At 48.6% G+C, this 13,091-nt stretch overlaps 1 long non-coding RNA gene across 1 annotated transcript; it reads right to left on the bottom strand.

Annotated features, from left to right (window-relative positions):
• Positions 1-8,729: 8,729 nt before the first annotated feature.
• Positions 8,730-12,101, bottom strand: LOC116966299. The gene is made up of 3 exons (XR_004409983.1): positions 12,027-12,101; positions 9,147-9,200; positions 8,730-8,776 (listed from the first exon to the last, which is right to left on the bottom strand). It is a non-coding gene; the product is annotated as an uncharacterized LOC116966299 (long non-coding RNA).
• Positions 12,102-13,091: the final 990 nt, after the last annotated feature.

Genomic DNA, 13,091 nt, shown 5'->3' with positions numbered 1-13,091 from the left:
CGCCCACGTGCCTGTGTATGGTCCAAATCCCTCAAAATCAGTCCTATCCATGTACCTGTCCAACTGTTTCATATACGTTTGGTTAGTCCCAGCCTCAACTACGTCATCTGGCAGCTTTCTCCATCCACACACCACCCTTTGTGTGAAATCGTTACGCCTCAGATTCTTATTAAATCATTTCCGCTTGATCTTCAAGCTTGACAATATATTTCCTATAACATCGTTCCCAGAACGGAACACAATATTCCAAATGCGGTCTCACCAGCGTTTCATACGACTACAACATGGCGTCCAAACTTCTATACTCAATACTGTGACTGATGAAGGCAAAAGTGCCGAAAGGCTTTTTGACCACCTTATGTACCTGCGATTCGACCTTCAAGTAACCATGCACCTGCACTCCTAGATCCCTCTGCTCTCCAACACTCCCCAGAGGCCTACCATTCACTGTGCAGGTACTGCCCGTGTTAGACTCCCAACATGCAACAGCACACACTTGTCTGTATTAAATTCCATCAGCCATTCCTCAGCCCACTTGGCTAATCGATCCAGATCCTGCTGAAATATTTCACAACCAACGTCACTATCTGCAAACCAAACAATTTCTGTCATACATCAGCAAACTTCCTAATCTTTCCCGGGATATTCTAATTCAAATCATTGATGTAGATGACAAACAGTAACGGGCCCAACACCGAACCCTGAGGCACATCACTGGTCACAGTCCTCTAGCCTCAGAAGTAACCTTCCATCATCACTCTCTTCTTCCTTCCATGTCGCAAATTTGCTATCCATTCAGCTATCACTCCTTCGATCCCATGCGATCTAACCTTCCAGAGCAGCCTACCATGCAGAACCTTTTAGAATCCTTGTATGAACCCCCCCCCCCCCCCCCCCCCCCCCATCTTACCCAGTATCCGGTCGGTTCCAGGCCGGGCCTCCTGACATCGACGAAGTACCAGTCAGTCATTTCTCCGCAGCTCCCATGCCATGCCTGCCTAGCTCACCGCCCACCCTTGCCTGCAAACCGTCTGAGGACGTGAGGCGGCAATTGACTCAGCGGATCCTAGACTCTGCGGATCCACCAACTGGCGGGAAGCGTCAGCTGATCCCGGTTCCCTCCTCTGGTCACTGCGGGGGCTCCACCTTGCCAGCTCCGACAACATCACGTTGACTGACTCCCCTGAAGAATCTCCTGGGCCTCGCTTCTCCTCCTGCCAACGGGGAACCACAGTAATGGCACCAACTTTACGCTACCCCTCATTGCCCCTACTGTCCCAGCCCACATCACTGCCCCATAGCATTTCACCCTCGGTACCTCTATCCCTCTATCCCGCTGACTCCAAACCTTTCGGATGCAGACACGTCAGCCCTGAAGAAGCCTTAACTTTTACCCCTGTGTTCAGATGTAAATGGGCTATCACCTCCCCCCCCCCCAAAAGTCACGGATTGAGCGCCAATTTTGCAATTAAACACAGTCCTGAACTAATAAAATGGTTATTCACGCTTTATCCATCTGAAAAGAGTTGCAACCATTTTAAAGCCAAGACAAACCATTTGCTCACATGACTCCAAACGTCACAATTAGCGTCATCACTCAGAGATGCAAAACTTTCAATTTAATTGCTCAAGTTGTATACTTGTAAGGTCGCTTGACCAGTCAAAACATGAACTAGCAAGGTTGATGACATCGCACAATGGACATAACCAGTGGGCATTTGGATTTTTGGAGTGAAAACCAAATGTGTCGTTTGACACATTGGAGCAATTCAGGTGAAACCAACTTGTGCACATCGAGCACTGGATGCCAGAATATTTAACAGCAAATGAACACAAACCACACGGATACTTTGGTATCCGTCAACGGTGCTGACCTTTTGGGCCAGGGTTGAGGTTGATGTCCCCAGCCAGTAAATAGACAATCATGAACAATTGTAGGGGACCTCTAGGGAAGCCTAGAAAGGGGGATAGATGAGTGGTTCAACCCACAGGTATTTACGTACGTCTTCTGGACACTGAATTATGACGGACCAGATTCACATTCATGGAAAATCGTCACTCCAAGTTGGGAGAAGACAACCAACAGAATCATGTACAACACGGGTAGTGATGTGTTTCGTATTCGTCGCATACACATACGAGATGTACAGTGAAATGAAAAATGGAAATGCTCGCGGACTTTGTGCAAAAAGACAAACAAACAAACAACCAAACAAACTATAAACACAATCATAAACACACATATTATTTTACATAATAAATATGGAAAAGAAAAACGTTCAGTAAAGTTAGTCCCTGGTGAGATAGGCGTTTACAGTCCGAATGGCCTCTGGGAAGAAACTCCTTCTCAACCTCTCCGTTCTCACAGCATGGCAACGGAGGCGTTTGCCTGACCGTAGCAGATGGAACAGTCCGTTGCATGGGTGGAAGGGGTGTCTCATGATTTTGTTGGCTCTGGAGGTGCATCTCCTGATGTATAGTTCCCATAGTGCGTTCGGCCGAACGCACTACTCTCTGCCGAGCCTTCTTGTCCTGGGCAGAGCAATTCCCAAACCAGAACAGTCAGCGAGCGGGGTCCTGTCGCGGCCGAAGTTTACGGGTGGTCGTGGAAATCCAGCGGCAAAAACAAGGCACAATGGCGGCAAACGCAAGGGGGCAGATTATTATCTCAATGGGATTAGGTTAGGTAAGGGGGAGTTTCAGCGAGACCTGGGCGTCCTTGTACACCGGTCACTCAAAGTTGGCTTACAGGTACAGCAGGCAGTGAAGAAAGCTAATGGAATGTTGGCCTTCATAACAAGAGGATTTCGGTATAGGAATAAATAGGTTCTTCTGCAGTTGTATAGGGCTCTGGTGAGACCACGTCTGGAGTATTGTGTACAGTTTTGGTCTCCTAATTTAAGGAAGGGCATCTTTGTGATTGAGGCAGTGCAGCGTAGGTTCACGAGATTGATCCCGTGGATGGCGGGACTGTCATATGAGGAAAGATTGAAAAGACTAGGCTTGTATTCACTGGAGTTTAGAAGGATGATGGAGATCTTATAGAAACATATAAATTACAAAAGGACTGGACAAGCTAGATGTAGGAAAAATGTTCCCAACGTTGGGCGAGTCCAGAACCAGGGGCCACAGTCTTAGAATAAAGGGGAGGTCAGTTAAGACTGAGTTGAGAAAAACCTTTTCACCCAGAGAGTTGAGAATTTATGGAATTCCCGGCCACAGAGGGCAGTGGAGGCCAAGTCACTGGATGGATTTAAGAGAGAGCTAGACGGAGTTCTAGGGGCTAGTGGAGTCAAGGGATTTGGGGAAAACGCAGGTACGGGTTATTAATAGGGGACGATCAGCCATGATCACAATTAATGGCGGTGCTGGCTCGAAGGGACAGATAGCCTGCTCCTGCACCTGTTTTCTATGTTTCTATGCAAGTAACTTGCTGTCGTCCGGTCTTAGTTTACCGCGCCGTTGTTGTTGACCGGAGGGGGCTGCCGTGTTCGCGGGCTGCTGTGTTCGCGGGCCTGTGGCTGCGGTCGCCACATGCAAATCCGACGAGTAAAGTAAGTTGCAGTCGTCCCTGTTGTGCTAATGTGGCTGCCACCAGGCCGTCGGGGGAGGAGGTCGGCTTGGTTGGTTTGAAAAAGCAAAGTAAATGTGGTGGTGGTCGGCCGGTCCGAAAAAGCAAAGCAAATGGGGCGGTGCCACGAGGCAAGCTGATCTGAGAACCTGCTTAATCTCTCCCTCCTATGTTAAATAGTAGGTTTACTCCGGGTGCCCTGGTTCCCCCCATACTACAAAGACATACAGGTTTGTAGGTTAATTGGCTTCGGTAAAATTGTAAATTGTCCCTAGTGTGTGTCGGATATTGTTAGTGTACAAGTATCGCTGGTTGGCGCGACCATGATGGGCCGAAGGGCCTGGTTCCACGCTGTATCTGTAAACTATATTAAAACTAATAGACTCCCAAAAGTTTGAATAACTGTGGAAAATAACCACCAATGCATATTATGTTATGGGGTACTTCCTTTAGTAGCCTAGGGTGTAGATTGTACAAACATGGAATAGTGTACAAAAGGAGACACACAGTGCTAGCGTAACTCGGTGCTTCAGACAATCCCTGCAGAACATGGATAGGTGATGTTTCGGCTTGGGACCCTTCTTCGGACTGTAGTGGGGAGGAGGGGAATGAAAGGTTGAAGAGAGAAGAGGCAGGACAAAGGCTGACAGGTAATAGCAAAGATCATAAAGCGGTGCAGGATGCGCCACTCGGAGAAAAAAATGCGTAGTACGTCATGGGTGATTGTTGGCGCCATTTGAATAGGCTGTCTCGATACTGTCATGGCGTCGACATCTACATCGATAGCTCACTGTCCTGCTACAAATTGCTCTAAATCGCCATTATAGGCGGCCATGCCTGTCTTTCTTCATCTTCCCCAATAACAAAGAAAGGTTAAAAAATATTATTGTTTTCTGTCGATATTATTCCGTCGTGAAAACGTTATTTTCTGTTCCCCAATCAACGGTCATTGGGAAACCAGGGTTGCCAGTACATTAGAAAGTTATTAGATTTGTTTAAAATAGATCTATACTTACCACAATAATAAATCATAATTTCTTGTACTTATGTACATTTTTGTTTTTCTTCTTGAAAGATGGCGGCCGTGACGCTCCGTTACGTACTACACCTCAATGCGTTGGATACGTAAGAATGGAGTATCTTGCTCCGCTCTATGATCTGGAAGATGATAATGAATTAGCATTGGCTCCACCGCCCTCTCCAATACCTGTGTTGGGCGGGAAACTGTTCTGGAATGTTTAGCCTTTAACCGGAAGTCATCTGCTGAGAGACGGTTCCCGTCTATCTCAAGGAGAAGCCAACAACCAGAAGGTGAGTGTCGGCACAATCCCTCCGTCCCTCTCTGATCCTCCCTTCTCCCTTCCTCATCCCACATCTCGACAACACTTGCAGGTGGGCCAAACCACCTCCGCACCGCTCCCCATCCGTCCGCGGGACGTCCGACCACCAGGACATTCAGCAACCGGCTGAAAAGGGCGGTAGGCGGGAATTGGCCAACCATGGGCCGCTGTTGGCATCAGGACACCGATTTATCGGTATGACCAAGGCATGGGTCATCGTTTCTCTGAACATCGAGGCTCAGTCCACTTTGGCCGAGGCGATCACCTGGTTGCTAAGTATTTCACTTCCCATTCCAATACTTACCTTTATGTCCTGGGCCTTCCCCACTGTCAGTGTGCTGCCACGCGTAAATTGGAGGAACTGCACCTCATATTTTGCTTGAGCAGCTTAAACCCCATCGGAATGAACACTGATAGACACAAAAGGCCGGAGTAACTCAGCGGTACAGGCAGCACCTCTGGATAGGAGGAATGGTCGGGGAGACGTAGGTACAGAGATAAGGATATACAGGGTAAGATGTGAAAACGAGACGTCAAAGGAGGAGCTCAAGAAAAATGTAGAATAGTTTATTGTTAGCTATTAGACGGTGAGAACGAATATTCATATTGATTTCTGTAACTTCCACAAACTGCTGGATCCCTTCTTTCTCCTTCCCTACCTCACCCTAGTCATCCAGATTGTTTCATTCTTCGTATCCCTTCGTTATCACCTCTTCCTCAGCCCTCAATGGGCCATAGCGTGGTCCATATTTCTTGTGTCAATAGTGTCGGCTCTGATCATTCCGCACCTTTTCATACCTCTACTTTCCCTCTCCCATGAATCAAAGTCTGGGGAAACGTTTTCACTCGAATTCATTTATTAATTTTCTCCAGAGATACGGCCTGACCCGCTGAGTTACACAAAACAAAGAATTTCACTGAGACTTGTCACATATGACAATAGAAGGATTCATTGGTTCATTCATTCACCTCCCATGGTGTTCTGTCCACATTGCCGCTCCCGCAGTGCTCGCTCCAACTTACCCCTCCCACTGCGCTCCCTCACTGACGCCCCTCCCGCGGCTTTACCCATTCGACATCCCCGACAGATAGCACCTGTAGTCCCGCGAGGGCTAATCCCCAACGCAATATTCCACCTCTCCACCAATTCCAATATTGGTGGCCAGTGGGGGGGCTTCTGGAGCGCTAGTAGGGGTGTTGTGGGCCAAAGGGACAGGTTTCTAGAGGGCTAGTATGGACACTGTGAGCCGAATGGATTAATGGGCTGGCAGTTCAGACACTCATGCCTGGTGGGCTGGCATTTCATAAATTGCCAGAAATTCTGCCCAAAACAGGTGAGATACTCTGTGAGAGAGGGGGAAAGCCAGCGAGATATTAAATAAACTTAATTTGATATCTCGTGGTGTTCTCTTCACCTTACCCCTCACACGGCGCTCCCTCATCGCTGCCCCTCTTGCGGTGCTCCCTCCATCTTATCTCTCCATTCTTGATGCCCCACTCGCGGCACACCCTACTCACCGCCCCTCCTGTGGCGCTCCCTCCACCGCGCCCCTACCACGGCACTCTACCCATGCAGAGGGCGGGGTCAGGTAAGGAGGAGGTGCAGGGAGAGGGGGAGATTTTGGAAGTTATGTGGTGGGAGGTTAGTGTAGAGGGTGAGGTTCAATGAAATATTCTGGAGAAGATTTGGGGGAGGAACGTGTGGAGAGACAGGGTTTGAGAGACAGTGTGAGGGGAGGGGAGGGTGACATTTGGGATGTTTGAGGGTGGTGTGGGAGGGAAGGATGCTGTAGGCAGATGAGGTTTCGGAGGAGGTATTGGGGAGAGAGGGTAATAGTAGGTATGTTGCAAAGCCTACCTGAAGCGTCGCTGAAAATCTGTCGCTGCGGGTGTGCGCGATTTTGGCGCCGTTTAGAGGGGGGGCGGATTTTAAACGCGATTTTCTCTAGGCTGTTCCAATCGAAGATGTTCAGCCTAGTTAATTATTAACGAAAAATCGCTTGAAGACCCCGTCGCAAAAGCTATTATTAGTTTTAAAGGCCTTGTATAATAGTTATAGTAGTTTAAAAATCAATCTCTAAACCCGCGACCACCGGCAGCTGTCAGGCTAGCATAGAGCAGACAAAAGAAGGTAAGCTGTTCATTTTTACATTAAAAAGGGCTTCTTAAGATTCCTTTATACAAAGTTTAATGTAGCGAGTAGCTCATTTTGGGCCCATTATATCACGCAGTATTTTTCAGGGCATTTGAGGGCACAAATCTACCGCAATGTGAACGTTCTAAACCAGCGCGTTCACAGGATCCCACTAGAAAGCTGATTTAAAATGGGCATTTATTTACAGCAATTGAACACTAAATTCTTTCCATTTGGCCTATAAATTAATGTAAATGAGACTTAAAAATCATGTTTTATTGTGAATTATTTATGAATATTATTTGGACACTTAGGCTATTTAAAAATGTTAATCATTTATTAAGAAATGGATAGATGTTTAAATCTAGTAATTGAAGTTTGAAATTAGCTACACTTGGGTAACTAACTAATTATATGCTTTAATTTCAGGTCATCCAAGTAAGATTATTTTATATTTGTTTCAGAATGGTTCAATCTACGATAACCGAAAATTTCATTCAGTTCTCTTAATTTTTAAGAAAGTTATGGGCTTTTGACTGTCCACGATCACAGCTTTTTTTGTTATGTCCATAGAAAATCAATAGGGAACAAGATGCTCATTTCCCAGTATGAAAATGGCCATAACTTTTTAAATACTTGAGATATGAAAGTGAATTAGGTGTCAAATTACACTTATTTTTATGCTTTATCTGATGGGATAAATTGCAGACTTGATTTTTTAAATCTCAAAATGTTGTAACATTGCTACTAGTTTAGTTTAGAGATACAGAAACTGGCCCTTCGGCCCATCCAGTCCCTTCTGTTCCATCGGCCGGGATGGTCGGTTGCCCCCGCGGACCCAACCGTCCCGACCCACAGCCAGAGCACTGGCTGCACCCGCTGGCCACACCGTCCCGAGCCATAGCCGGGGTGCCCCCGACCCACAGCTGGAGCCGCCGTCGAACATGCTTGTGCACCTTCTGGTAGAAGGTGAGCGCGCTCTATCGCTTTTTCCCTGTGGGTTTACGAGTTTTGTCTGCCGCGTTTCATTGCCCTGCTCGTTTTCATTCCTTCACTTCTGGGGCGTCACCTGATGGTCAGACCACTTACAGTCGAGCCCACGTCAGTGGTTACAACAACTGTCACGTGACGTCATGGGTTAAGGCGAGTGTCCTGCTGCATCAACAGATCTTACCTTGAGATCACCAGTCTACAGGCAGCTGAGCTCAAGTCAACACCCTCGCTCAGCAGCAGCAGCAGCAGCAGCAGCAGCAATGACTCAATATGTTAGAGAGTCCCAACGCACATGTATGTCAAACTTATCACACCAAATAAAGTTAATGTTTGACCACGAAGTTTGGACAGTGTTTTATTTTGGGAAGTCTAACGTGGGCAGGACCTACACAGTGAATGGTAGTGTTCTGGGTAGTGTTGTAGAGCAGAGGGATCAAGGTGTACAGGTACAGAGTCCCTGAACGTTGCCTCACAGGTAGATAAGGTGGTCAAGAAGGCTTTGGCACATTGGCCTTCATCGGTCGGGCTTTTGAGTAGGATCCAGAGGTGACGGGGTTACAGAGAAAGTGAGGGGTGTTGGGGTCAGGGGGGGGAGGGGGGGGGAGGAGTTACAGACACGGGAGAGGGGGTGTAGGGGCCGGGTACGTTTGACAACTGGTACAAGTGTGAATCTTACTGCTAATTTTCGAGTCTGGTACAGAAACAGTTGTTACTCACTGCATTCGTCCCCACAGACAGCTGAGGAGGGGAGAAAAGTAGGAAGGAGTTTAGTTAATAACAAGTGATTCAAGGATCTAAACCCTCCCTCCCTCCTCAACGCTCCTCCCTCCCACTCTCCCTCCCTCCTCAACGCTCCTCCCTCCCACTCTCCCTCCCTCCCTCCCTCCCACTCTCCCTCCCTCCTCAACGCTCCTCCCTCCCACCCACCCTCCCTCCCTCCTCACTGCTCCTCCCTCCCTCCTCACCGCCCCTCCCTCCCTCCCTCCTCACCGCTCCTCCCTCCTCACCGCTCCTCCCTCCCTCCCTCCCTCCCTCCCGCAGTGCGGCGCTCCCTCCTCACTACAAGATGAAAGGGATACGGAAGATTGGGAAATATTTAGCCTCTGACCTGATTTTAATTTAACTTGGAGAAAGGCATGTAACATATCCAGGGGTTCATAATCTGTGGAGATAGAATGTACTAAATTCCAATCTTTAATCCAACTTACTTCATCTCCCCGGCTAATATCAGGTAACTCAGCTGAACCGTCCTCTCACCAACTAGAGAACAGTCCTGACCTCACATCTACCCCATTGGGGACCCTCGGACTATCTTTAATTGGACTTTACCTTGCACTAAACGTTATTCCCTTCATCCTGTATCTGTACACTGCGGACCATTGTAATCATATACAGTCTTTCTGCTGACTGTTTAGCACGCAACAAAAACGCTTCTCACTGTACCTCGGTACACGTGACAATAAACTAAATTAACTTAAGTTGAACTTAACTGAACTAAACTCAATTAATGAAAATTAAACTAAATTAAATTAATCTAAATTAAACTAAACTGAACTAAATTAATCTAAACTAAACTAAATTATGTAAATTAAGTTAAATTAAATTACGTTAAGTTAAATTAAATTAAAGAAAACGAAACTCATTTCCCTCTCCCCTGACTCCCAGTCTCGACCCGAAACATCACCCATTCCCTGTCTCCAGAGATGCTGCCTGACCCGCTGAGTTACTCCAGCACTTTGTGTCGAAACAAAACTAAATATCACAAAGTGATCAAACATGTCGGAACAGGCCCTTCGGCCCACAATGTCTGGGCCGAACATGATGCCAAATTATACTAATCTCCTTTGCCTGCAGGTGATCCATATCCCTCCATTCACTGCATATCGATATGCCTATCCAAAAGCCTCTTAAACACTACTATCGTATCTTCATTCACCACCATCATCAGCACGTTCCAGGGACCCACCACCCTCTGTGTAAAACACACCTGCCCTGCAAAAGGGCACGTTTCCTCGCTGTATCTCTATATGGCTCTAGGCTGGTTTACACCAAAAGATTCACACAGTGCTGGAGTAACTGGAGGAATCGGTTTTCACACCTTACCCTTCCATATCTCTAAGGAAGACAAAAATGCTGGCGAAACTCAGCGGGTGAGGCAACATCTATGGAGAGAAGGAATAGGCGATGTTTTGAGTCGAGATCCTTCTTCAGACGAATGTGGGGGTGGGGGTGGGGGGGCAGGAAAGAGAAAGGAAGAGGTTGAGACAGTGGGCTGGGAAGGGGAGGGGAAGGAGGGCGAAAGCTAGGACGACCTGAAATTGAAGAAGTCAATGTTCATACCGCTGGGATGTAAACTGCCCAAGCGAAATATGAGGTGTTCCTCCAATTTGCGCTGGGCCTCACTCTGACAATGGAGTGCCCCGGACAGAAAGGTCGGATTCGGAATGGGTTGGGGAGTTGAAGTGCTGAGCCACTGGGAGATCAGGTTGGTTATTGGGAACTGAGTGGAGGTGTTGGGCGAAGCGATCGCCAAGCCTACGCTTGGTCTCACCGATGTAGGGCAGCTGACACCCAAAGCAGCAGATGCAATAGATGAGGTTGGAGAAGGTTCAGATAAACCTCTGCCACACCTGGAAAGACTGCTTGGGTTCTTGGATGGAGTCAAGGGGGGAGTACAGCATTCCCTGCGGTTGCAAGGGAAAGTACCAGGGGAAGGGGTGGTTTGGGTGGGAAGGGACGAATTGACCAGGGAGTTATGGAGGGAGAGGTTTCTGCAGAAAGCCGAAAAGGGAGGAGATGGGAAGTTGTGGCCAGTAGTGGGTTCCTGTTGGAGGTGGCGAAAATGTTGAGAATTATCTGTTGTATGTGACTGCTGGTAGGGTGGAAGGTGAGGACAAGGGGGATTCTGTCCTTCTTACGAGTGGGGGGGGGGGGGGGTGGGAGTGAGAGCGGAGCTACGAGATATAGAGGAGTGGTGAGAGTCTCATGTATAATTGAAGATGGAACCCCGTTCCCTAAGACTGAGGACATCACCGATGCCCTGGTTTGTAACATGGTGTCCTTACAGAAAACTGGGAGGGAAGATGTGTAGTCCAGATAGCCATGGGAGTCAGTGGGTTTGTAGTAGATGTTGGTCAGTAGTTTATTACCTGTGATGGAGATAGTGAGGTCTAGAAACGGTAGGGAGATGTCGGAAATGGTCCAGGTGAACTTAAGTGCCGAATGGAAGTTAGTGGTGAAATGGATGGTCAGTGAGATCTGCATGGGTGCACGAGGTAGCACCAATGCAGTTGCCAATGCAGCGGAGGTAGAGTTCGAGGATAGGGCTACCGTACTCCTCGAACAAGGATTGTTCCGAATCTGACCTTTCTGTCCTGGGCCTCCTCCGTGGCCAGAGTGAATTTGGGGAGCAGCACCTCATATTTCGCGTGGGTAGTTTACACACCAGCAGTATGAAATTGACTTCTCCAATTTCTGGTCGTCCCTGCTTTCTCCACCTCCCCCCCCCCCCTTCCCAGCTACCCACAGCCCACTGTCTCCGCCTCTTTTTTCTTTTTCCCGCTCCCCCCCACGTCTGTATGAAGAAGGGTCTCGACCACGAAACGTCGCCTATTGCTTCTTCTGCATAGATGCTGCCTCACCCGCTGAGTTTCTCCAGCACTTTTGTCTACATTCGATTTTTCCAGCATCTCCAGTTTTTCTTAAACCTTCCATATCTCCAGACTCATTCTCCCCTGAATCTCAATCTAAAGAAGGGTCTCGACCCAAGACAACACCCATTGCTTCGCTCCAGAGATGCTGACTATCCCGCGAACATACTCCAGCACTTTGTACCTGTCCACGTTCTCCACAGAGATGCTGCCTGACCCGCTGAGTTACTCCAGCACTTTGTACCTGTCCACGTTCTCCACAGAGATGCTGCCTGACCCGCTGAGTTACTCCAGCACTTTGTGTCTAATGAAGGCAGTAAAGGCTTGTGTTTACTTACCAAGTGAAAACATGAAGGGGTAAATCAAATCCATGTTCTTCTGAAAGGTATAAACCATAGCCTCTGTATAGACCAATGGAAGAGAGGGAGGGAGAGAGAGAGAGACAGTCAATGCTGATAAAGACGGGTGCGTGGGGTTATCTGAACACAATTAGCTTCTTCCCCACTAAACCCAACACGCCCACTCTCTCCAGCACATCCTGGCTATTCCCAGGGTACAATTATCTGTTTAATAACCCAATGCTCCCCTCCTCACCGCCTCACCCACCTCCTCTCCTCTTCCCTCCCTCCCTCCACTCTATCTAGCCCCTCCTTCTCTCCCTCCTTCCTTCCCTTTCTCCCTCCCTCCTCCTCTCTCTCCCTCCCTCCCGCAGTGCGGCACTCCCTCTCCATTTCCCCCTCTCAATCTCTCCCCCTCTCTCACCCATTTTGAAGTCCTTGGTGTAAGTCCAGCTGAGAGGAACATTCGTCCTCAGAAGCCACGATCAGACAGCGGTTGATCAGGTCCAGGAAGTTGGACCTGAGCAGGCGGTCACAGTTGATACAAGCGCAGCCCCTGTGAGCCAACACGGCGAGAAGGAGAAACACAGAGGCCAGATTATTCTGGGACATCTTGACCTCGGCACTGGATGAAAAACATTCTCGCCTTGTGGGCGACATCGTCCGAGAACCTCCCCGACGCTCAACAAAGGTCTCCAGGATGTCCCTTCACAAAGACCAACCCACGCCCCGACACAAACATTGGAGACATAGAGTGCTGGAGTAACTCAGCGGGACAGGCAGCATCTCTAGAGGACACGGGTAGGGAGAGGGATGAGGGAGAGGGGGAGGGAGGGAAGAGATGGAGAGAGGAAGGGGAGAGGGAAGGAAGGGAGGGACAGATGATGAGATGTAGGGTGAGAGGGGAGTGGAGGCTGATAGGAAGAGGGAGGGTAGAATGGGAGTGGTCGATAGAGTGGAGGGAAGGAGGGAGTGAGAGAGCGAGGGATTGAGGGAGGGAGGGAGATAGGGAAGGTGGAGGGAGGTGGGTGGAGGAGGGGGTGTCGTGAAGGAGGGGAGCATTGG

The sequence above is a fragment of the Amblyraja radiata genome, chromosome 36, assembly GCF_010909765.2.
Source record: "Amblyraja radiata isolate CabotCenter1 chromosome 36, sAmbRad1.1.pri, whole genome shotgun sequence".
Taxonomy (NCBI): Eukaryota; Metazoa; Chordata; class Chondrichthyes; order Rajiformes; family Rajidae; genus Amblyraja; species Amblyraja radiata.
This window is presented reverse-complemented; position numbering and strand designations above follow the sequence as displayed.